This window comes from Monodelphis domestica, chromosome 1 (assembly GCF_027887165.1).
Source record: "Monodelphis domestica isolate mMonDom1 chromosome 1, mMonDom1.pri, whole genome shotgun sequence".
Taxonomy (NCBI): Eukaryota; Metazoa; Chordata; class Mammalia; order Didelphimorphia; family Didelphidae; genus Monodelphis; species Monodelphis domestica.
The window spans coordinates 536,429,013-536,454,056 of NC_077227.1; positions in this window are offsets into that span (position 1 = coordinate 536,429,013).

Below are 25,044 nucleotides of genomic sequence, written 5' to 3' on the forward strand. Positions count from 1 at the left end.
AGAGCTAATATTCTAGAGAGAGGCAATCTATACTGTAGTAGATATCACTCTTAGGAGAATGATGGTAGTAATGAAGTGTTGGAGCCTTAACACCAGGAAAGAAGCTAGGGGGAGACTGGATTTTGAGCCCCTCCCTTTACTCTACTTCCTGTTCCCTTCTCAATGGTCTTGCAGTGTTCCCCAAACGGTAAACTTAAAGACTTCCCCTAATAACTAGATCCCACAATCAATTCAAATCTTTAACTAAGAGGTATTTTATTCTTTTAGGTAGAAGGAAAGGGGAGAGGGTGAGAGGAAAATAGGTTTCCCTGATCTTATAAATTATCCCTGTTGATTGAAGATTTGAGATATAAATTTAAATTTAAGAAACAAAGTTAATTTCCCTAAAGAGAGATGTTGACAGCAAGAGGCTGACAGGTTTCTTCTGAGCTAAATCCCAAAAGTCTTCTCAGCACTCAGTCTCCTGAAATAAGCAATGACCAAAGAGTTTGTTTTCCACCTTCCCTTCAAAACAGAGAAGGAAATGAGGTTCAAAACAGCTCAAGCTGCTTAACTACTCCCTTCAAGATTCCATGGAACTGTGACTCCATCTCAGTTGACTGACAGTTCCCAAAGTTCCAAGCCTCTTGGTTTTTCAGCTGGTCCATCTTGTATTTCCATTTTCTCCATTACAATACCTAAATTTTAGGTATTAAATTAAATTAGATTAATTATGGAGGGGGCAGCTGGTTAGCTCAGTGGATTGAGAACCAGGCCTAGAGACGGGAGGTCCTGGGTTCAAATGTGGCCTCAGATACTTCCTAGCTGTGTGACTCTGGGCAAGTCACTTGACCTCCATTGCTTAGCCCTTACCACTCTTCTGCCTTGGAGCCAATACACAGTATTGACCCCAAGACGGGGAAGGTAAGGGTTTAAAAAAAATGTTAATTATGGAATATATGCAAGGTAATCCCTTGGGACAAATACCCTAGGTTCAAAATTCTTTGTGGGCTCATACTTGTAAAACTATAGCTTATGTCACCCAGAGATGTGACTACTTTTACTCTAGGCAGCCAGAGGACAAAATTCACTCAAAACAAAGATATTAACTGAAATAGCATAGCAGGCACCATAGCATTAAGATATTCCCCTCCTAAACCTGGTGTACACTCTACCAAAATTAAACATAAAAGCAGTGGAGAACACCAAGCTTGGAGTCCAAAGGTCTTGGGTTCAAATCTGACCTCAGCTACTTCCTAGCTGTGTGAGCCTGGGCAAGTCACTTAACCCCCATTGCCTTGTCCTTGCTGCTCTTCTGTATTATGATTGATATTAAAACAAAGTAAAGGCTTAAAAAGCAAAACAAAACCAAAGAACTAGTGGGAAGAGACAGTCTTTATACACTACTTGAGATGCATATATAGGTATATATATATATATATATATATGTGTGTGTGTGTGTGTGTGTGTGTGTGTGTGTGTGTGTGTGTGTTTACAGAAAACATATAACCGAGGCAACTCCCACCTCTGGCATTGCTTCCAATTTATTTTCTCATTTCATGGCATCCTTACACTGCTCCTTTTGGAGGCCAAGTAACTTTCTTTATTTAAATTCAAAGATGTTTTATTTTCCCAATTACATGTAATAATAATTTTCAACATATATTTTCCAAAATCGAAACCTTCTCCCTCACCCCTTTCCTTCTCCCCTCCTAGAGATGGTAAGCAATTTGATCTGGGCCATACATGTATTAGCAGGTAAAACACACTTCCATCTTGGTCATTGTTGTAAGAACACACTCATATACAATCCAAACCCCAACATAAAAGCACAAATACATTGCTAGTATGCTTTGATCTGCATCCATCCGACTCCAATAGTTCTTTCTCTGGAGGTAGATAGCATTCCCTGTCATAGAGTCCTTCAGGATCGTCGCAGATCATGGCATTGCTGAAAGTAGTCAAGTTTTTATAGTTGATCATCATATAGGATTGATTGCTGTTATTGTGTACAATATTCTCTCAGTGCTTCTTATTTTGCTTTGCTTCAGTTTTTATAGATCTTTTCAATTTTTTTCTGAAATCATCCTGTTTATCATTCCTTTTTGCACAATTATATTCCATCATCAAAATATACCACATTTTGTTCAGCCATTTCCAATTCTCAATTTCCAGTACTTTGCCAATACAAAAAGAGTTGCTATAAATATTTTTGTACAAGGAGATCCTTTCTCCTTTTTTATTATCTCTGGGATACAGACCCAGGACCCAGCTCCTTTTCAGCTCACCGTTTCTGCTGTGCATGTTACTCTGATGGACCTTGTAGACGGTCCTCAACTTAATTCTATAGGTGGACTCTCAAATGACTCCCTATTGGGTTTGGAAAATCCTAATGGGAAAGTTTTGTCACTGCAAGACAACACTAAAAATGGGAACAGAGGGAGAGAATTCCTTTCCTCTTCCCAGACTTTCCATGCCTTATGCACTCTGGAAGAAACTCAAGGGAAAAAACAAAGAGCTGAGTTCTTCTCCATGGCTGTCTATCTTCTGCACTAGAAAGGGACAATACCACTTACTCTCCTCAGAACTATACCTCACTTTTTAATGGTCCCTGAGACACGGTTGGTTCTTTAGTCAGTCAATGGTGAGCCATAATTCTGTGAATTTGGTTAAGAAACTTCTTCAGACCTCTTAAAGGAGCTTGGTAATATAGCTTTATGGTTCCTTTACAATAGGATCACAGATTTAGGAGCTATCTAGAAAGGACCTTAGAGATCTTGTTACTAAGACAGCCAGTCTTTCAATTTTAACATTTAGTGATTCTGTGAATTTGGAGAAAAGGTTAAACTATACTAATAATGTCAACAACTAGAACTTTAAGAGACATGAGATTTCATCATTGTGGATGTTCTCCCTACCAAGGGTTGTAATGCATCCACACCTGAATATATTATTTTCCTGACTTGCTTTATAGTTAAAAAAGAATCATCACCTGGCAGCCAAATTTCTGGTGATGAGCTTTCATTAACTCAACTAGGCTGGTCCTTGTATGACAGATGTTGTCAACTCATACTCAAAAGTTTTTCCAGTTTGTTAGAAGCTACCAGAGCTTGTTCTCTACTGGCATAATCTTCAAGAACACAGGATCACACCCACATTTGAGACTGTCAAATAAAAATAAGTGATTATAGAATGAAAATGACACCCTCTCACATAGAAACTAATGTTTACTCTTTCCTTTGATGGAGACATCATCTCATTGGAGGGATATTTCTATTATTGGGGTAGATGACAACCACTCCAAAATTTTTGTTTTGTGTAATATTTCCTCCCAAATCCCCACAGGATATAGACCAATCGAGGTGGAGCCATCCACGGATATTTCTTGCATCTGGCAGATGGCAATATAATATTCAGGCCTCCTACTCTTTTTCACAATGTGACTACCCCATCTTCTGTGGTGGTCATAAATGTCAATGGACAAGTTACCTCATAAATTTGTTCTGAGGGTTTAAGGGAGATAACATACAGTTGAGAGTAGGTAATGTTTATGTACCACTTTAAGGTGGCCAAAAAACAATATACCACCTTATGTGATCCTTACAACAACTTTGTGAAGTAGGTTTTACAGATACTATAACTTCCATTTTACTGATGAAGAAAATGAGTCTCAGAGACTTGCTCATGGCCATGAGTTTTAAATTTACACTCAAAGCCTTTCCAGTTTTGAACTTAAAGATCACCTAATCTGACTGCTTCATTTTACAGATGAGGAAACTGAAATAGTGAGAGACAAGAGGTGACCTGCCTAGGTGACAGATATCATAGAAGGTATCAGTATCACAAAAGACCTTCTGCCAAAGAGAAAGAAGCCTAGAAACACACTTGGATTCAAGCATCTCTCCTTAGAGGTTAGTCTAGGCAGGGACCATCACTAGGTCCCCAAATCCCCCAATAAGAGTAAACTGAGGACACTCAGACTTGTGGATCTGTCCATATAGTAAAATAGAGTGGGAGCAAAAAGCAAGAAGGAAACTAGAAAAAAATTGAGTAAGAGTATAAAGTAAAGGTTCAAAGTCTAAAATGCCAAGGGAGAAAACCCAAGTAAAAATCAAGTTTGCAAATATACAAACCAACAGAGAGAAATGTAAAGACAGAGGGAAGGATGAATAAAAACTAGAAGAGGCCAAAATGATGAGACCTTACACTTTGAAGATAAATGAACCCAAATTTTCCGATCAAAAAGAGAATTCTTCCACCTTCCCTGAAATCATGGAAAAGCAGCAAGAAATTCCAAAGTTATTCAAATGAGAATAGCTTTGGTTAGAAGAAAATAATAGGAATCAAATTGTTAGACATCAGAATTTTTCAAAATGAAAGCAGAACAAGGAACTAAGAAGACACAATATACATGCTGCCCAGAGATATAGGGGTTATAAAATGGAAACAAAAATGCAGAAGTGAAAGAAAATTTAATAATAAAGAACAGAAAGGCAATAAAAGAACACATGAATGTTATTTAAGGGAAGACAACTGATAAAAAATAGCTGTATAGAAACAACATAATGATAAAAAGTATTCAAGAAGAACATGACAAATTTGTTAAAATGTGAATTCCATGCTGTAGAAAATAATATGATAAAACTATCTAAAACTTTTGAAAAAGCACTAGTCTATCAAGTCCGTAAACCACTGTAGGAAAAAAGCCCCCACACTGAAACTTCAAGGCTTTTATAAAGTAAATTTTGCAATTTCAATAACAAGCAACAAATCTTGCAAACAGTAAAGAGAAAGCCTTTTAAATAAGAATTGAAGCTATTTTTGATAATCCAGAATGATTTCACAATCATAAGAAACTGAAGGAGAGAATGGGATATTATATTACAGAGAGATGAAGGGCTTATTTGCAATACAAAAGAACATCCTGAAAATATGATCTTAGATACAGTGATATAAGATGAACCTTCCGTAAGTTATTTGAAGTATATTTGCAAAACAAGAGTAAAAACAGTTGAGCTGAAGATTTAATTTGTAAACACCTTGAAAAAGGAAAAAGAAAAGTAAATAAACATAATTATTTCAGAGACTAAATTATGAAATGTCAACATGAAGTAATATATTTTAGCTACCTTTTAAAGAAAAAAGGCTGAACTGAGGAGTACAAGGAAAACAAAGTAATGTTATTGTGGGACAAAAATTTCCTGGAAGCCAAAGATTTAAGCAGAACTTAATGAATTTAGAGAAGGGAAAGAGAAAGAGCTGAATTAACACTCCATCAACTAAACCTCAAAGCCTCCTATAAATGAATCAATATCTTTCATGAGAGGAATAATGTATTTAGAAGATGCATGGATGAGGAGAGAGGAGGTAAGAGACAAAAGGGAGCTGAAGGTGTACCTTGACAAAGTCCATAGATGACTTCTTCCGTCTTTTAACAGGAGGGAAGATTATGGGAAAATAGCACAAAAAATGATCCAAGGGGTAGGCAGGGATGGAGAGAATGGAAGAGGAATCTCACCCCAGAAAGAGAAGGGAAAGATTGACACTAAAGAACATTTCCATGGAGGTCAGAAAGGGGAATGTTTATGATAAGAAACAAGAATTTTATAAGAGGGAAATCTTGAGGAAATTTACACATTAGAAGACCACAGGCTCTAAGAGAGGGTTATGTCTCCCAGGACTATATCCCACCCCAGGAGAGGAAATACAAGTCCCCAGAGGTGGCCAACACCTAAAGTGGTGAAGGGGGCAGAGATCCAGATATAGTATTACCTGACCTTGGAATAGTGAGTGAGCAAAAATGGCATGGAATGCTTTAGGCAGTTCTGGTGTTTTTCACTCTCCAGGTCTTTAAGCAACGGGATATTGTTGGAAGTTGTTCTCATTCAAGTTAGGGTCAGACTAGATGGTGGTCTTTGAGGCCCCTTCCAATTCTGTGATTCTTTGAGGCTTCTCAATGGTCTACAAAGCTTGGAAAATGTTCATTTCTTGATCCCAAAACACATTTTCCGAGAGTTCTATCTTCCCCTGTGTTTTCTTTGGCACGGAAATCAGCAAGTATCAAAGCATATGCTGATTTAATTTGAAATATCTTTTCAAAATTTTTATTAATTTTTTTCCTTCATCTTCTGTAACAGATGTTGTCATGTAAGCTACAGTTATCTTCCTGGTGGTCCATTTGCTTATGCTTATCTTGAACTCACTAAAATGAAACCAGCATGTGTCCTCCATGAAAATCTCTTTCTTGTTGTCTTTGGGTGCTTGAAACCAATTCCACCAACTGTTTTATTCCAAAGAGAGCTTTTGAACATTCTTCCATTTTGCTGTGATTTCTTCTTGTCTTCTAGTTTGATTTGTAGTGATGGGACCAAAATGGATTTGGTTCAGACCCCCCAGTAAAACATCTGTTCATTGACCAATGGACAAAAGATTATATATTTAGGCCACTATCAGTTAAATTAGTATTTGTAAATTGTCTAAGAACTGTGGGCATAATTAACCATCTTCTGCCTTTTCTAATTCTTCACTCTTGGCATTGTACAAGTAGAAGGATCATTTTGTGTTTTATCCTAACAAGTTTTAGAAGTTGAATTAAACTTCTTTTCTCATGGCCTCTTAACTATCTTCCATCATTAGGCCCTTACTCAAGCCTTTCCAGCTTGATGATGTTTTGCCAAAGATTGTAAGGAGAGGACAATCATGACAAATTTTTTTGAGTGTCCACTTAAAAGAAGAGACCCATCAAGGCCTTCCTATGGTAAAGAGCATCATGGTGCCAAGAGAAGCACTTTGGACCTGGAATCAGAAAATTTGGAGGATTCCTACCACCTATTACCTCTGCAACCTTGAATATATCAGTTAGCCTTTTTGAGTTTCAGTTTCATCATTTGCAAAATGTCGACAATGAATATTCCTTGCTTACTTCATATGGTTTGTTTTGCAGATTAAGTGTGATAACGTAAGTAGAGTGCTTTGGAACCTTAAAGAAAATATACAGCTGTGGTTTCTATTCTGTTTTTAGAGAATGATAAACTATAGTTTCTTGGTCAGAGGGACTGACCCTATCTTTTTTTCTAGTAAGTGTCAAAGCATTTGAAAGGAGATCTTTTAATGTTGCACAGAGGTGATACATAAATATAGCTGTGGACACCCAAACAGATCAAAACATCGGTTACATAAGACCTGACAGCAAATGGTGAATCATTGCCGTGTAATGGAAAAATTAAGATTGGTCACTAAGAATACATAAATGGGTCACCACAGTGAGTCAGAGGGTCCCACCCTCTTTCAGAGTCTCCTAAATGTACCTGCTTGCCAGTTGATTCATCGTTTACCTCTGAGCTTTGTCTTCCTTCCTTCTAAATCGATATTTCACAATGCCACTCTACGGGGAACACCGATTTCTCAGGGCAGCCAGGCCTGATGTAGAGGTAAAGCTCTCGCGACTTTAGTGACTTGTCCTAATACTTTCCTGTTGACTACATGGAAAGAGCATTTATGTACTTGCACTTAGGGAAGATAATTGTTTTATTCTATTGTCTTTTGCCTTGAAGATAAAAGATATCCACAGATAACTGGAAGGCAGCTGCCTTCTGGAGAAGTTAGTAGGGAACCAATAAAGAATTAATAGTCAATCAAGAAATAGGGATTCCATGTCCATCTAGGTGGCATAGTCTAGTGAGGCCATTCAAACATTGGCCCCTATAAAGTATTTTTTGGCTCTTAATTCATACTTGGTAAACATCTCCCTCCTGGGAGATGTTAAAAAAATATGGAAAAACAAATGAGAAATTTGCCCTAAATAATAATAATCCTTCAAAAAATTTTGTAGTTTCTTAACCTTTTTTAAAAATAAATTTTCAGAGCTGGAAAGATCTTTATGGACTGTTGCAGAGTGAAATAAGCAGAACTTGGAAAAACATTGTACACAGTAAGAGCAATACTGTATATTGATCAGTTGTGATAGACTTAGCTATTATTGGCAATACAATGATCCAGGACAATTCTAAGGGATTTATGACAAAGAATGCTATCCTCCCCAGAGAAGGAACTGTAAGAGTCAGAATACAGATCAAAGCATATCATTTTTCAATTGTTTATTTGGGTTTATTTGGGGGGGATTTAGTTTTACAAGATTACTCACAAAAACAAACAATTTGGAAAGATGCTTTGCGTGATAATACATGTATAAATCTGACAAATCACCTGCTAGCACTGGAATGGGGAAGGGAAGGCAGAGAGGGAGATAAGATTGTTCATATGACTTAGAAAAACTTGTGTGGAAAATCAATATTACATGTAATTGGTAAAAAATTTTTAAAAATGAAAATGAAAAGTAAATTTTCATTGATCTCTTTTTTTTACATCAAATTTCCTAATGTATTCTTTTCCCTCTCCCAGAGACCCATCCCTTATGAGAGAAAATAAAAAGTAAAGGGGAAATCTTTAGCAACTAACCAATGTGGGGGCATCTGGGTGGCTCAGTGGATTGAGAGTCAGGCCTTAGAGATGGGAGGCCCTAGGTTCAAATCTGGCTTCAGACATTTCCTATGTGACCCTGGGCAAGTCACTTAACCCCCAATGCTTAGTCCTTACCACTCTTCTGCCTTGGAACCAATTCACAGTATTAATTCCAAGACAGAAGATAAGAGTTAAAAAACAACAGCAACAACAAAATAAATAACCAATATATTGAAAAAGTCTGAATTTATATGAAATGTTTCATAACATTAGATGTCTGCTTCTACAAAGGATTAGATCGAGGTGGAAAAGTTCCTTCCCATGTCTCTTCTTTGGAGCTAAGGATGATTGTTTAAATTACATAGTATTCAGTTCAACCTAGAGTTTTTTCTTTTTTAAAATATATTTTCTTTTTTCCTAATTCCATGTAAAAAATTTTTAACATTAATTTTCTAAAATTTGAATTCCAAATTCTCTCCGTCTCCCTTCTCTTCCACTTGCCTCTTCTCCTCCCTAAGATGGTAAACAATTTGAACTAAGTTATACCTGTTTGATCATGCAAAACATATTTCCACATTGGTCATTTAACCTAGTGCTTTTAAAAGAACTTTTCCATATGTGTCTTTATTGATCAAAATACCCCGGGAAGTAGGCGGGGCAAGGGCCATGATTCCTCTGTGACTCATGTTAGTTTTCTCCATCCCATCCCTTAGATCCTCTGACTACCTGATTCTTCAAATTCCTCAACTCCAACATCAATCTTGTTCCCCCCCACCCCACACACACTTTAGCCACACATGAGCTTGGCTAGACATTGTTCAAAATGGTAGGCTCTTCCTTTGGTCCCAGTTAGACTAGATGGTTTCTGAAGTGTCTTCCAACTTGGAATTCTAGAAGTCAGTTTAGGTTTTCCATCTTAGACTAACTATACCATTCCCAAAGTCCTGAACTTTGAAATTCTCCTCTTCTACAATAAATTTTTATCCTTCTACCTCTCCAACTCCTTCCCACTAAAACTCCTCTTTACCCTTGTCCGATCTCTGTTTCTTTTATTCTTACCTATTCTTCCAGTCCATCTTCTGAATTCTGAGCTCTCTTTGCTTATCTACAGAGCTCAGTGAAGAAAGTACTTAATAAATTATTGTTGACTTGACTCATTACATAGCTTCAAGTGGCAGCATATTGTAGCTGAAAGACAATGGTATTTAGTCAGAGGATCCTGATTCTGCTAAATTTGTATGGCCTTGGGCAAGTTTCTTCTAATCCCTATGCCTCAGTTTCCTCATTTCTTAAAAGAAGGAGGGGATATGGATCATTACTAAGACTTCTTCCAACTCTAAAACCTGTGATCCTATGACCCCATGATGAGCCCTACATGATTAATGTATTAGCCACCATTCTAGAAATTCTTGCTTCCCTGATTTCCTCCATTCCTGACATTCTTTTAACTCTTATTAGTTGATTCTTCTGTTTCCATTTCTTTGCTACTTTACATAAGTGGAGAAAGTCATGGTATTGGTTGCTCTTACCCTGTACAAATTATAACATGTAGATAGCAGCATGACCCTTCCAAATCTTTCTTCTACTCACCTCTCATTATGTCCCTATCTCACTCCCTACATTGACTGTCCCAAGCCTCTCCCCCCTCCTCAAATCCCCAAATCAATCTCTCCTCTGACCCCATCACATCCTGATAGTATATGGGTTAGGCCACTGTTGCATTGAGAATATGGAGACCATTACAGGAGAGGTACCCTCATTCAGTTGTCCTCCACTTCTCCAAAATTCTTAGTGTTATCTTCCATTCTTTCATGCTTCCAACCTGGCTTAAGGATCACTCAGTACTCATGGGGTTTTCTTTTTTTAATGCTTATTTTTTCTCTTAAATATTGTTCTTTTGAATATCATCATCCTGAAGCACAATCATTTTAATATTCAAAGAAGAATCAAAAAACTGCATGTGAAACTGAACTTACATATAGTTCATTCTTTAAGGTATGTTTTAAATTTAATAAGATTTCCGTTTGTTCCCAACTACACTTCTTTTTTTCTTCTATATATTTAAAAATATTTTTTATTGACACTACCTTCTTTTTTTCTTTTCTATCACTGCCTGCCCTGTAATAGAAGCCCTCCATTGGAAAAAATAAGTAGAATCAAACAAAACAATCAACTCATTGGCCATGTCAGAAAAGTGGATGTCATTCTTCACTTCTGTTTCATCATCTCTCTGCCACACTTCATCATCAGTCTTCTGAACCTGAGGTTCTTCTTGGGTATTGGGAAATAGTGGCAGATGGACGAGACCCTACTAATTAAGCACAAACAATTTTATGTAGGGGAGGGAAATGAAAGCGAGAAACACACACACACACATGCAGAAAAGAACAAGAGAGAATTGTCTTTGTTTTTCAGTTGTGTCTGACTGTGATCCACTTTGGGATTTTTTGGCATAGATACAGGAGTGGTTTGTCATTTCCTTCTCCAGCTTATTTTACAGATGAAGAAATGGAGGCAAAAAGGATGAAGTGACTTCCCCAAGGTCACGCAGCTAGTAAGTGTCTGAGATAGATTTGTACTCAAGAAGATGAGTTTTTCTGATTCTAGGCCTAGCACACTATCCACTGCATCACTCAGCTGCCCAGAGGACATGGGAACCCAAAGAGTTACTTTAACCACTGTTATTTTTTAAGTCATGTCTGATTTTTCATGACCCAATTTGGAATTTTCTTGGCAAAGAGGCTGGAGAAATCTACCTTTACTTTCTACAGTTCATTTTATAGTTGGAAACTGAGGCAAACAGGATTAATAGGGTTGCATAATTAATGGGTCCAGGGTTACATATCTAGTAAGTATCTGAGGTCAGATTTGAACTCAAGGCTTCCTGACAGGAGACCCAAGTGCTCTATCCATTACATCATCTAGCTAGGGAGAGATAGACAGAGAAATAGAACATAATAGGAAATTCCTAGCTTAATAAAACCTACAACTACATTAAAAAACAGCTCCAATATAGGGGAAACTAGGTTTCGAAGCAAAAAAACAGAAAATATATGAGATATACTAAAATGAGAATGGCATTAGGTATTTCTATTGGACCCACTGGGATCTCTCTTGACATGAATCTACACAGGTAGAGAAAAATGGAAGATATGAAAAGAAAAAGACTTCAGATCACTCTTTTGACTGTCAGAAGAGTAGCCTTCCATCCATCCCTGCCCATAGATAAGATGCTATTCCCTTCTAATCTCTCCTTTGGGAGAAAGGAGAGGCAAGGCAGAACAGAGGCAAGAACCCCATTTGGTCTTCTGCCTAGATGAAAGTATAGATAAACAGGCAAGCAGAAGAGAATTTACTCAATACTTACTCTGTGCCAGGTATGATGCTAAGTTCTGAGGACACAAATATAAGCAAACAAGACAGCCTCTGCCCTCAAAAATCTGCCATTCTAATGGGTAAAACAATATATGAGGGAGAGGTGGGAAGGATACCCACATGGGCAGAAAGAGGAGAAATAGGTTGCTGTAGCATCTGTTCTGAAGTTCCTCAGCTTGTAGCAGAGAAAAGAGAAAGGTCAAGAGGAAGATGACCTCCCAAAGTCTGAGCCTGAAACTTCCTCATCTGTATTTCCATTATGGTCAGACTACATGTTCCTACACAAGTTCCTTATTGCTAGGATCTTGGTCCACTCAATCCTGAGGTACTTGTGTGGCACATACTGAAGACGGAATTCCATTATACTATGAGAAATGATCAAAAAGATGATTTCAGAAAAAAGGAGGCAACCCTGCATATCTCCTACACATCAGGCTCTTCCAGAGCTGGAGATCAGTGTTCCCTGGCTTTCCTAAGAGTTAGGGCAGGTCTGATTCAAGGGGAGTCCTGCCCTCTTCTTGACTGAAAGTTGCTACCTAAACGTAGTCAGGATTCCAGGTTCTTCTTGTTAGTCTAATAATTATAATATTAGCTGGCATTTAAATAGCATAAATAAATAGTTCATAAAATACTGCCTCACAACTTCCATATGAAATAAACACCACAATTTTTGCTATCTCCCATTTATAAGTGATTAAACCAAGGTTGACTTGTCTATGAGAAGTGGCAGAGGTAGGATTGAAAACCAAATCTTTCCTACAGCTTTCTTGCTCCAGGTTGGGCTTTCTATCTACGATGGCATATTAATAGCTCCTCTGCAGCCAACTGTTGGAAGGGCGAGACATTATACCCCACTCTACCATTCTAAATAGCAAGCTGGATTTCAGCCATTAATGACAATATTGCCAGAAATGGCAAAGCAGGCTGAATTCTAAGCACACTTCCCCAGGACTTTTGGGTTGGAGTGAGGATTGATGGTACCAATGACAGTGCTTTCAACATCATAGCTAAGCAATCAAAATCCTAAAGAAGAGGTATCCTTCCTCTTTGAGAATGAGAATCCTTCTACTTGTACATTGGATATCATCCCTTTGAGGAGCCCCCATCTTCTAAGGATATTGTTTTAGCCATCATTCCTCTTTTCCCCTCCACTTTATGCATTTTAATTCTCCCCCTCTCTATTGACTCATTTCCATCTTCCTAGAAACGTGTTAGATCTTCTTGGTCCCCCAAAGAGCCTTGATTCTTCTAGACTATCCATCTCCCACCCCAACCCTCTCCATCCCTCCTGTCTGAACATCTTGAGAAAGTCACCACTCGTTACCTCCCCCCACTCACCCTTGCAGGCTGGATTCTATTCTCACTCTTCTACTGGAGCTGCTCTCTCAGGTCATCAGTGATACCATATTGACAATTTGAGTGATGTTTTCTCCTTCGCCATCCTCCTAACTTTCAACAGAGAACAGAAGACATGAGCAAAGATAACCAAAACACCAATTTTACTGGATAGGTTAATTAGTTAATTGCAATACAGGCAGAGAGAAAGGTCATTACTGGTGTGTGTGTGTGTGTGTGTGTGTGTGTGTGTGTGTGTGTGTAAGGGCTAACAATAGCAAAACCTTTGAATACATTATCTCATTTGCTCCTCACAATAACTATGTGAACTGGGGTCAACAGCTGAGGAAGATGGGTATTATTAACCCCATTTTACAGCTGGGGGCAAGTGTTCAGAGATGTAAAGTGATTAAATTTGAGCTAACACACCTAGCAAGTATAAGAAGTGTTATTCCAACCTATGCTTTTCCTGAATCATGATATATTGTTTTTCTATTTCACAAGGCTGCTGTTCACATTAGGCATATCAGAGGAAGCTTCATGGAAGAGGTGCCTTTTAAGCTGAGCTTTAAGACTCAGCAATAGGCGAAGTGGAGAAAGGAGAATGTTCTAGGCAGAGAGAAGTTGGAGTAAAGATTCAAAGAAGAGAAAGCTCAAGGTATTGGATTTTGTTCTGTTTTAGGGGAGAGGATGATTAGAGATGAAATTGATTTGGCTAAAAGAGTGTATGGAGTTGAGTAAAATGAGATACAGTTAAAAAAAAAAATAAAGAATCCAGGTAGAAGAGTCTGAATTTTACTCTGTGGGAAATAGGGAATCATTGAAGGTTCTTGACCGTCTTGACTGAGGTGGCCAATTCCATACACTTAAAAAAAATCATTCTTAAAAAAATTATTACACTGGTAATAAAGGGCTTTTTCCTAAATGGAGGTCTGTCCCAGGTTCTACAATTCACACGCAGATTAAACAAAACTATTATGCTTAGCTATTTGAAGCTATTTTGTTATTTCTTCCCATCTCTTGAGACAGGGAAAAGGAAAATCTAACCTTGTGTCTATGGAGGTATTTTGGTTGCCGGTAACTGTTGTTAAGCTGCTGGTAGGGGTGGTGTGTGGTAGATAAGGGATTTATGAGAAACACCCAGCAAGACTCTCTGTTTGAAAGAGTTGTCATGCTTCAGTGAATCTACATCCTGTGCCCACACGGACCAGTGGTTTCTATTTACACACTATGGAAAATCACTACCTAGACCTACTTACCAGAAGGAAGGTGTGGCGTATTGGAAGGAACCTTGGACTTGGCAGTCAGGTAGATCTGGGTTCGAGTCTTGACTCAAGTGATTTACTAGTTGGGACTTTCACTAGTAGCTCAATCCACCCCTCCCCATTGTAAAAAAGAGATAATAATGCCATAGTTCTTGTCTCACAGGATTATTGTGAAGATCAAATGAGATACTGAATATTAAATGCTTTGTAAACCATAAAGCCCTAGAAAAACATTAACATAGGGGAACAGGTTGGTGGCTCAGTGTATTGAGAGCCAGACCTAGATACTGGTGGTCTTGGGTTCAAATCTGATCTCAGACACTTCCTAGTTGTGTGACCCTAAGTCACTTAACCACCATTGCCCAGCACTTACTGCTATAATGCCTTGGAACCAATACACAATATTGATTCTAAGGCAGAAGATAAGGGTTTTTAAAAAAAAGGAAGAAAAATATTAACGTGAATTGAGAAACATTCAAAATTTTTATTCTAAGACAGAAGATAAGGGTTAAAAAATAAAAGAAGAAAAATATTAATGTGAATTGAGAGACACATTCAAAATACAGGATGGATGGTGAGTGTGGCTGGTGGAACCTTGCTGCAAAGAGCGTGACTGCCTTCCCCCAGATGTCCTGCTGGCATCTCTTCCCATCTGTACCAGCTACGTCATGCTGATGAGCAGATTCCTCGAGATGGGAGGGATGTCTCAGCATCTTCACTTGCTAGTGTTGAGGTAACGAAGAGACCCACCAGCGAGGCTGCTTCAGACGGGATTCTTGGGTTTCATCATCTCTGTGGATTCTTAAGATATGATTTATGGAGAACAGATGTTTTCCATGGGGAGTGGAGAAGAGGGAGGGTGTATCAAGCTTTGGAATAGAGTTATAAATGATGACTTTTATTTCACACCAGCATTCTACCAGAGTGGAAAAAGCACTTGACTAATAATGATAATCATGATAGCTCACATTTCCAGAGGAACTGTATGCTAACAACCGGTGTCCTCAAAACAATCCTGGGAAGAGTACAGGTAGCATGATCATTATTACCTCCTCTCCAATACGCCCCAGAAACTGAGGCTAAGAGGGATCATGGGCTCGGAGGATCACAGTTTTAGAACTTCAAGAGATCTTGGAAGCTTACAAATCCAATTTAGGGATAAAAAAATGGATGCGTACAATTTAAAAAAAAGTAATCCGCTCAAGGCAACAGGTAGGTGGCACAGTGGATAGAACACTGGTCTGGAGTCAGGAAGAACTGAGTCCAATCTGGCCTCAGACACTTAGCAAGTGACCCTGGGCAAGTCACTTAAAACAAAAATAACTAGTAATTCTATCTCTATGTGCCCACACACAAATCTCTCCCAATACCTCAATCTCAGACCTTCCTGTGTTGAACCCTGGGAGATTCTGAGATCCTTTGTCTACCCCTGAGCCTCACTTCCTTAAAAGAAACCTGTAAGATCTCAAGCAAATCATTTAATCTCTATGCTTTTGGTTTTTTATCTATAAAATAAGAATGATAGTTGTACTGCCTACCTGACAGAGTTGTTTCAAAGGAATGAGCACTTATTAAGTGTCTACTGTGTGCTAATTACTGTACTAAATGTTTCACAAATATCTCATTTGATTCTCATAACAACCTTTTCAGGTAGGTTCAATTATTATCCCTATTTTACAGTTGAGGAAACTGAAGCTAACAGAGATTAAGGAATTTACCCAGCGTCACACAGCTGGGTAAGTGACAGGATTTGAATTTGGGTCCACCTCATTCCAAGTCCTGTGCTCTTCCTGCTGTACCACCTCATACATGTATTTTAGCTTTCCTTACTTTCTGGCAGTAACTGTTTCCCATTCTTCTCAGATCTCCCATTGCCTATTTCTCCCATGTTCCATTTTTCCAAACTCCAGATTCTGTCTTGTAGGACAATCAAAGAAGCTGCTTTTCTCCCAGACTCTCCCAGCATTTTTAGGGAATTCCTTATATTTCTCCATCCTGCTTCCCCCACCCACCAGACCGCAACCTTTACTTATACCCCCCCACTTTGTCATGACTCCCAAAGACCCTTGGAAACCAATGGCTTTGGCAATGATTACATTTTCCCTGAGGTGTATGGGTGTTCCAGGATGACTAGCACCTCTGGTGCCAGGGCTTGCCAAGACCTTTTCAAGACTGCTCATCCACCTTTGTTGTCTACCTTTCACCCAGTTCTCATCTGTGGCTCCCAGAAGCTATAGCACATGCAAGGGCCACCTCTTGACTTTTGTCTTGCCATGGACTCTAATGACTCTTGAAAAGAGAATGAGGTTGATGGCTTTAGATTATTCTGCCTCTCCTAAATCCAATTCATGCACAAGTCAATACATCACCCCATGATGTCATTGGTTTTCTTTGGAAATGAAGGACAAAGGATCAGCTGGGTGGTTCAGTGGATTGAGAGCCAAGCCTGGAGAGGGGAGATCTGGGGTTCAAATCTGGTCTCAGACACCTCCTGATTGTGTGACCCCCATTACCTAGCACTTACTGCTCTTCTGCCTTGTAACCAATAATTGGTTTTGATTCTAAGACAGAAAGTAGAGGTTTAAGAGAAAAGAAAAAAGAAAAAGGAGAACAAACAACAACAACTGTCAACCAGTGAGCTTTGAAAGGAGAAAATCGCAATCATTTTTATTTTAATTCTTTAATTTTCATTTTAATACTTAGAAGTGAAGATGTTTGGTGTTAGTCAGAAAGGACTTTGGGGTCATGCCATGGAGCCTCCCATACCATGCAGGAATCTTCTCCATGAAAGCAGTTCCACTTTAGGCTAAGCTAACTGTAAGAGAGAAATCTGGAAACTTTGGGAATAAGACTGGAAGAGCTGCAAGAATCCTGCAAGCAGCAAAGAGGGGGATGAGCAAAAAGGAACTTGGAACCTTGGAGGGAGAGAAAAAGCTCATCCAGGCAGTTGAAAAGGACTCCTGGCAGAGAGTACCTGAGCAGGGTTTGTTTTTTTGGACTCTGACTGAATCTCAAAGGCAGTGATCTTTCTCTCCCAGAATGCCTGATCCCAGATCCTCCGGAACCCCAGCCAATGGACAAGGACTTTGAGAGACAAGCAGTCCACAAAGAAGATCTCTACAGCTCCTTTTGAACCTTGAACTTGGGGACATTTGCTATTCCAGCCAAGAAACCAGGGTTTCTCTACTCTGAACCTTTCAGGGGTTCAGGTTATCAGACCTGAGCTGTCTAACTTTTGGGGGGAAGTGTTAGATAGGGACCCCGTCTCCCTCTTTCCCTCCAGAATCTCAATTTTTACCCTTCACCAGCCCTGCCCCTTTCCTGCTTCCCTTGAATAAATTAAGTCATTAGGACCCAGAACTGACTCCAGCTTTATTAGAAGACAGCCTGAATTGAGGGGGGAGAGAAGTGGTCTCTCTCTCTCCAGAAGAAAGAGGCTTACCAACTGAAGCCTCTTCCAACAGAGATCCCAGAGAGCCTGGCAGGAGGAGTTGAAGGCAGCCATAGTTAGGGGGTCTAGTCAGAGAGGGCTGAGGGGGGAAAGACTAAATCCATCCTCCTCTCCTCTGGCTAAACAACAACACCTCCTCTCACTCTGTCCTTGCCTAGAAGAAAGAAGACTCCATTCCCTTTTCACCCTTTCTTCCTTTAATATAAATCTCTCCCCTTTCCCCCTTTTATTACATAACTCTACTTAAACACCTCTTATGCCAGTCAACTTACCTTCAATAAGTCACTCTCTCTCTGGGCCCCAGTGACCCCATCTATCTATGATGCCACCTATCTGCTCCATTCAGAAAATGGGGATACTGAAGTCATACCAACTGAATCAGGCCCCTATAGGCAATGCCACTTGAATTTGTCTGCTTTGAAAGCAGAAAAGGCCCATTGGAGCCCCAAGGGCATGGATGGTTGCCTGTCCCCTCTTTCCTGTCCCCATCTGGGCAAAATGCAAACTAAGCCCCAGGCAATCTGTCCAGGTGGGCCTTGGGCCCTGGATTTCCATTTCTCCTGAGTTTAGTCATTATTTGCATCATGCTCATCTTAATTCCAGGCAAGACTGTCTCTCTGGGAGTTTTGCTTCCTGCATCTCCAACCCACCAGGGAATGCTTGTTTTAACCCTCAGAGGCAGTTTTGAAGCCCAGAACCCAAGTCCCAGCATCATCACTTTGATCTGCCCAGGCTGCTTTGCAGAATTATGCCAGCTTGAGTGGCACAGAGTGGAGAATAATCATTGGGAAGTTGTCCCTCATATTGAGCTAAAACCTGTTTTTTTTTCCTATCATTTTCCTCTGTTCTTACTCATTTCTCTTAGGATAAGCAGAAGGCTATTAGATGGTTAGTATGCTAGGCATGACCCTGACCAAGTCACTTAGCTGCTGTCTGCCTCAGTTTCCTCAATTGTAAAATGAGGATAATGATAAAATGGAGATAATAATAGAATCTACTTCCCAGGGCTGTTGTGAGGATCAAACAAAATAATATTTGTAAAGTGTATGGCGTGAAGGAAATGCTTAATAAATGCTTGTTTCCTTCTTTCCCTCCTCCACCCATTCTCTTCTGTATAAATTTGTCCCAGACTTAAAAACAATGAGCATTTCCCCACTAAATTTTCTCTTGGTGGAATATACCCAGATCCTTCCCAGATTCCGTGTATAATGGCTTCAAGTTGTGCAATTATTATCTGTTACCCAAAAATTACGATCCCCAGAAAAACTATAATTCCCAGCACCCTACTCACTTCTTGTCATTACATGCTGACGTAGACAGGATATAAATTGGGTGTAGTTCTGTCTCTGGCTCTTTTTCCTTCCTGTTGTGGCTTTGGTAGAGCGGGGATTTTTGAGCAGGTAGAAAAAAGTCACTTGTTCCTATTTTGTTAGATAATAAACTATATAAAAATAATAATTGAAGTATTGGACATTAATTTTAGATCCTACAAAGCCCCTCTGCCAATAGTGATGGGGGGTATGGAATGGAGTCAGGAGGATGTGAGTTCAAATGCAGTCTCAGATACTAGCTGTGTGACCCTAGGCAAGTCACTTAACCCTGTTTGTCTAACCCTTACCCTTCTGTCTCAGAGTGGTTATTAGGACAGAAAGTAAGAGTTTCAAAAATGCAAGTATAAGCAAAAGGTAAGACAGTTCTGCCCTCAAAGGATCTCACATTCCATTGAGGGAAGAAGACAAGTACATAAAAGCTAGCTGAAAAGGGGGGTGGAGAAGGTGCCAGTGTGGTGGCCGAGTCTGGGGAGCCAGAAACACAGCAGGGAGGGGAATGAAGGGGAATTTTCCAAATATGAGACCCCTGAGGCAACTTGCCAATGGAAGAAGGAGGCTACAACAGAGGGAAATAGCCTCAATTTCCTATTGACATCTCAGCTAGTTTTTGAGAACATCAGGGATAAGCTGGCCACCTGAAATCTCACCACCATGCCATTGGCTCAACATTTGATTCTCCGCCCCTTCTCTGGTCCTTTAGTTGCTTCTCTTCTCATTGGGGTGGAGGGCAGAGTGGTAAACTCCTTCCTCTGCCTTCCCTTAGGACTTTCAGAAATTTCCAGATAATTTTCCATTTTCTATCAGAAATTCAGCTTGATTTTAACCCCCATTTTCTTTTCAGCTTGTTTCCCCCCCTATGTTGTCTTTCCCTGCTCCTATAAATTTATAAGCTTCTTAGGGTAAAGACTATCTTTCTTTTTCTTCTTTATATCCTTTTGCACTTGGAGTCAAGAAAACCTAAGTTCAAACCTGACCTCAGTTACAATTGACTAACTCTATAACCCTGGGCAAGTTGCTTAACCCTGTTTGCCTCAGTTTCCTCATCTGCAAAATGAGCTATTAATGATTTCTCCTCTCTGCATTCAGTTCCTCTATATGCCAGGCTGCTTAAACCACCAAACATTCCTTCCCTTAACCCACCTCCATGACCTCCTAAAGATAAACTGTTTTACTGCAGAAGATTTGGTCATTTTATTCCTCTACAGTAGAGTTCCATTGAGAAATATTAGTCTGATCTAACTCTCACCATCATTTATTTTTTATTAATAGCTTTTTTGTTTTGACGTTTTCATTTATATATATATATCCTTTCCCCTCCCCTATCCAAAGAGCTAACCCTTGTAACAAAGAATAAGAGAAAAAAAGCAATTCTGTAAAACAAATAAACTCAAGAGTATCTGCAATCAGTGCTGCATACCTACCATCCTCCATCTTTACAAAGAAGGGAGAGAAGTTCTTTTTCTCATTTCTGTGACCAATCATGGGCATTATAATAATAATTCAAGCATTCAGTGGTTGTTTGTTTTGTTGTTGTCTCGATTTACATTATTATAATGTAAATTATGTATTATATAAATTCTATCTTTGTATATAATATAAATTATATATTATATGGTTGCTTCTGTTCACTTCATTTTGCATCAGTTCATATACAACATGCAAGTTTCCCCATGCTTCTCTGTAATCTCCATTTTCATCATCTATTAGAGAAAGAAATTGCAAACCAAATGGGGATAAACTAGATGCATTCCCAATAAGATCAGGAGTGAAACAAGGATGCCCATTATCACCCCTATTATTTGACATCGTACTAGAAACACTAGCAGTAGCAATTAGAGAAGAAAAAGAAATTGAAGGCATCAAAATAGGCAAGGAGGAGACCAAGTTATCACTTTTTGCAGATGACATGATGGTCTACTTAAAGAATCCTAGAGATTCAACCAAAAAGCTAATTGAAATAATCAACAACTTTAGCAAAGTTGCAGGATACAAAATAAACCCACATAAGTCATCAGCTTTTCTATATATCTCCAACACAGCTCAGCAGCAAAAACTAGAAAGAGAAATCCCATTCAAAATCACCTTAGACAAAATAAAATACCTAGGAATCTACCTCCCAAGACAAACACAGGAACTATATGAACACAACTACAAAACACTCTCCACACAACTAAAACTAGACTTGAGCAATTGGAAAAACATTAACTGCTCATGGGTAGGACGAGCCAACATAATAAAAATGACTATCCTGCCCAAACTTATTTATCTATTTAGTGCCATACCCATGGAACTCCCAAAAAATTTCTTTACTGATTTGGAAAAAAGCATAACAAAGTTCATTTGGAATAACAAAAGATCAAGGATAGCCAGGGAAATAATGAAAAAAAACACTAATGAGGGGGGCCTAGCAGTCCCAGACCTCAAACTATATTACAAAGCAGCAGTCATCAAAACAATTTGGTACTGGCTAAGAGACAGAAAGGAGGATCAGTGGAATAGACTGGGGGAAAGCGACCTCAGCCAGATAGTATACGATAAACCCAAAGATCCCAGGTCTTGGGACAAAAATTCACTATTTGATAAGAACTGCTGGGAAAATTGGAAGACAGTGTGGGAGAGATTAGGAATTGATCAACACCTCACACCCTACACCAAGATAAATTCAAAATGGGTGAAAGACTTAAACATAAAGAAGGAAACCATAAGTAAATTGGGTAAACACAGAATAGTATACATGTCAGACCTTTGGGAAGGGAAAGACTTTAAAACCAAGCAAGACATAGAGAGAATCACAAAATGTAAAATAAATAATTTCGACTACATCAAATTAAAAGGCTTTTGTACAAACAAAAGCAATGTAACTAAAATCAGAAGGAAAACAACAAGTTGGGAAAAAATCTTCATAAAAACCTCTGACAAAGGTTTAATTACTCAAATTTATAAAGAGCTAAATCAGTTGTACAAAAAATCAAGCCATTCCCCAATTGATAAATGGGCAAGGGACATGGATAGACAGTTTTCAGATAAAGAAATCAAAACTATTAATAAGCACATGAAGAAGTGCTCCACATCTCTTATAATCAGAGAGATGCAAATCAAAACAACTCTGAGGTATCACCTCACACCTAGCAGATTGGCTAACATGACAGTTATGGAAAGTAATGAATGCTGGAGGGGATGTGGCAAAGTAGGGACATTAATTCATTGCTGGTGGAGTTGTGAACTGATCCAGCCATTCTGGAGGGCAATTTGGAACTATGCACAAAGGGCGATAAAAGAATGTCTACCCTTTGATCCAGCCATAGCACTGCTGGGTTTGTACCCCAAAGAGATAATGGACAAAAAGACTTGTACAAAAATATTCATAGCTGCGCTCTTTGTGGTGGCCAAAAATTGGAAAATGAGGGGATGCCCATCAATTGGGGAATGGCTGAACAAATTGTGGTATATGTTGGTGATGGAATACTATTGTGCTCAAAGGAATAATAAAGTGGAGGATTTCCATGTGAACTGGAACAACCTCCAGGAAGTGATGCAGAGCGAGAGGAGCAGAACCAGGAGAACATTGTACACAGAGACAAACACACTGTGGTATCATCGAACGTAATGGACTTCTCCATTAGTGGTGGTGTAATGTCCCTGCACAATCTGCAGGGATCAAGGAGAAAAAAACACTATCCAAAAGCAGAGGACAAACTGAGGGAATAGAAACACCAAGGAAAAGCAACTGCCTGACTACAATGGCTGAGGGGACATGACAGAGGAAAGACTCGGAGCGAACACTCTGATGCAAATACTAACAACATGGCAATGGGTTCAAGTCAAGAACACATATGATACCAGTGGAATCACACGTCGGCCACGGGGGGGTGGGAGGGAGGAAAAGAAAATGATCTTTGTCTTTAATGAAAAATGCATGGAAATGATCAAATAAAATACTATAAAATTAAAAAAAAAAAAGAAATTGCAAACCATTTCAGTATCCTTGCCTAGAAAATGTCATGGATAGCTATGGTCCATGGGGCCATGAAGAGCTGGACAAGACTGAATAACATTCCATTACATTCACATATCACAATTTTTTGAGCTATTTCTCAGTTGATGGGAATCTACTTTGTTCCCAGCTCTTTGCTATTATCTACAGTGCTTTTATAAACATTTTGGCATTTAAAGAGCCATTTTTGATGTCTTTGACCTCTTTTGGGGTATATGCCTAATAGTGAGATCTCTGGGTTAAAAGATCCATGAAAATCTTATTTTCTTCCCATAATTTGCTTTCTAGAATGCTCAGCACACTTCACAGCCAACCATTATTGTAGCATTGTGCCTGAATATTCTCATCTTTCTCATTTGTTTACCGTCTTTTATAAAGGAAAAACCAGAAGCCCAGGGTTGGAAAGTGACTTGCCCATGGTATGATCAAATAGAGAATGAGTGAGTCAGATGTAGAACCCATTCTCAAATCTCTTGATTTCCTGTCCAATGCTCTTTCCACTGCACCATATTGTCTACTCCCTCCATTTTCTAACCCTTCCACACATAAAAATGTGCAATGCCAACCCTTAATCTGAAGATAAGAATTTTTATTTCTTGTTGATGACAATGCAAGAGGAATCCCCAATTCTATTCCTGTATAATTCTCTTCTCTCTTATAAGTATTTCAGTGACTGGTGGTTCCATTGACTTGGGTCCTCCTTCACCAACATAGACCACTATCCTTCAGTCAATCTATATTAAGATGATCTTTGAGAGTCACTGTGGTCAAAAAGTCTCTCTTTCATTGTCTCCCTCACTCCTAGCCAATCTGGGGAGGAGCCTCTGTGAATAGAGCTAGATTGGTCCTTTGGCAATGGGCATTAGCCATCACCAGGCCTAAACTCAAGTCTTTTCTATCTTGAGCTTGTCCTCAGCTAGCCCAACCTTTGAGAATCCAGTCACCTTAAGCCACAGTGAGAAAACCCAGGGGACAGTATATCACTTTTGTAGTTGGAGGACCCAGATGTTCAGATCCTACCCCTGACACTACCTGTGTGACTCTGGCTACATTATCTTATGATAATTTTTGTTCTAAAGTTTTTTCAGTCATGTCCAACTCTTCTTGACTTTATTTGCAGTTTTCTTGGTCAAGATACTAGAGCGGGTTGCCATTTCCTTCTCTAGCTCATTTCGAAGATGAGGAAACTGGGGCAAACAGGATTAAGTGATTTGCCTAAGGTTATACAGATATTAAGTGTCTGAGGCCAGATTTGAACTCAGGAAGATGAGTTTTCCTGACTTTAGGCCTGACACTCTATCTGCTGTACCATCTAATTGCCATAGCACAACAGATTTAGAGGTAGATAGGCCATCAAGTCTTACCTGTCCCTTTAACAGATGAGGAAATCAAGGCACAAACTGGTTAGCCCAGGTTTGCACAGCTAGTAAATGACTCTATAGCCAAAACCCTATTCATGCTATCACACTGCAGGGGTGTGTATGCTGGGACCAGCTGACTATTACATTTTCACTGTGAACATTTACACCTCAGAAATTGGAAAATACTACAAATTAGGGCTTGATTCATTGTTTTGTTGATTGTTTAGACTTAAGAAAATGATGAGAAAATTTTTATTAATGCAAAATAAATTTAAAAGTATCATAAACAAATTTTTTTCTAAGAGAGAGTAAAGGAGAGAAGGAGAGAGAGAGAGAGAGAGAGAGAAAGAGAGAGAGAGAGAGAGAGAGAGAGAGAGAGAGAGAGGAGAGAGAGAGAGAGAGAGAGAGAGAGAGAGAGAGAGAGAGAGAGAGAGAGAGAGAGAGAGAGGGAGAGAGAGAGAGAGAGAGAGAGAGAGAGAGAGAGAGAAGGAGA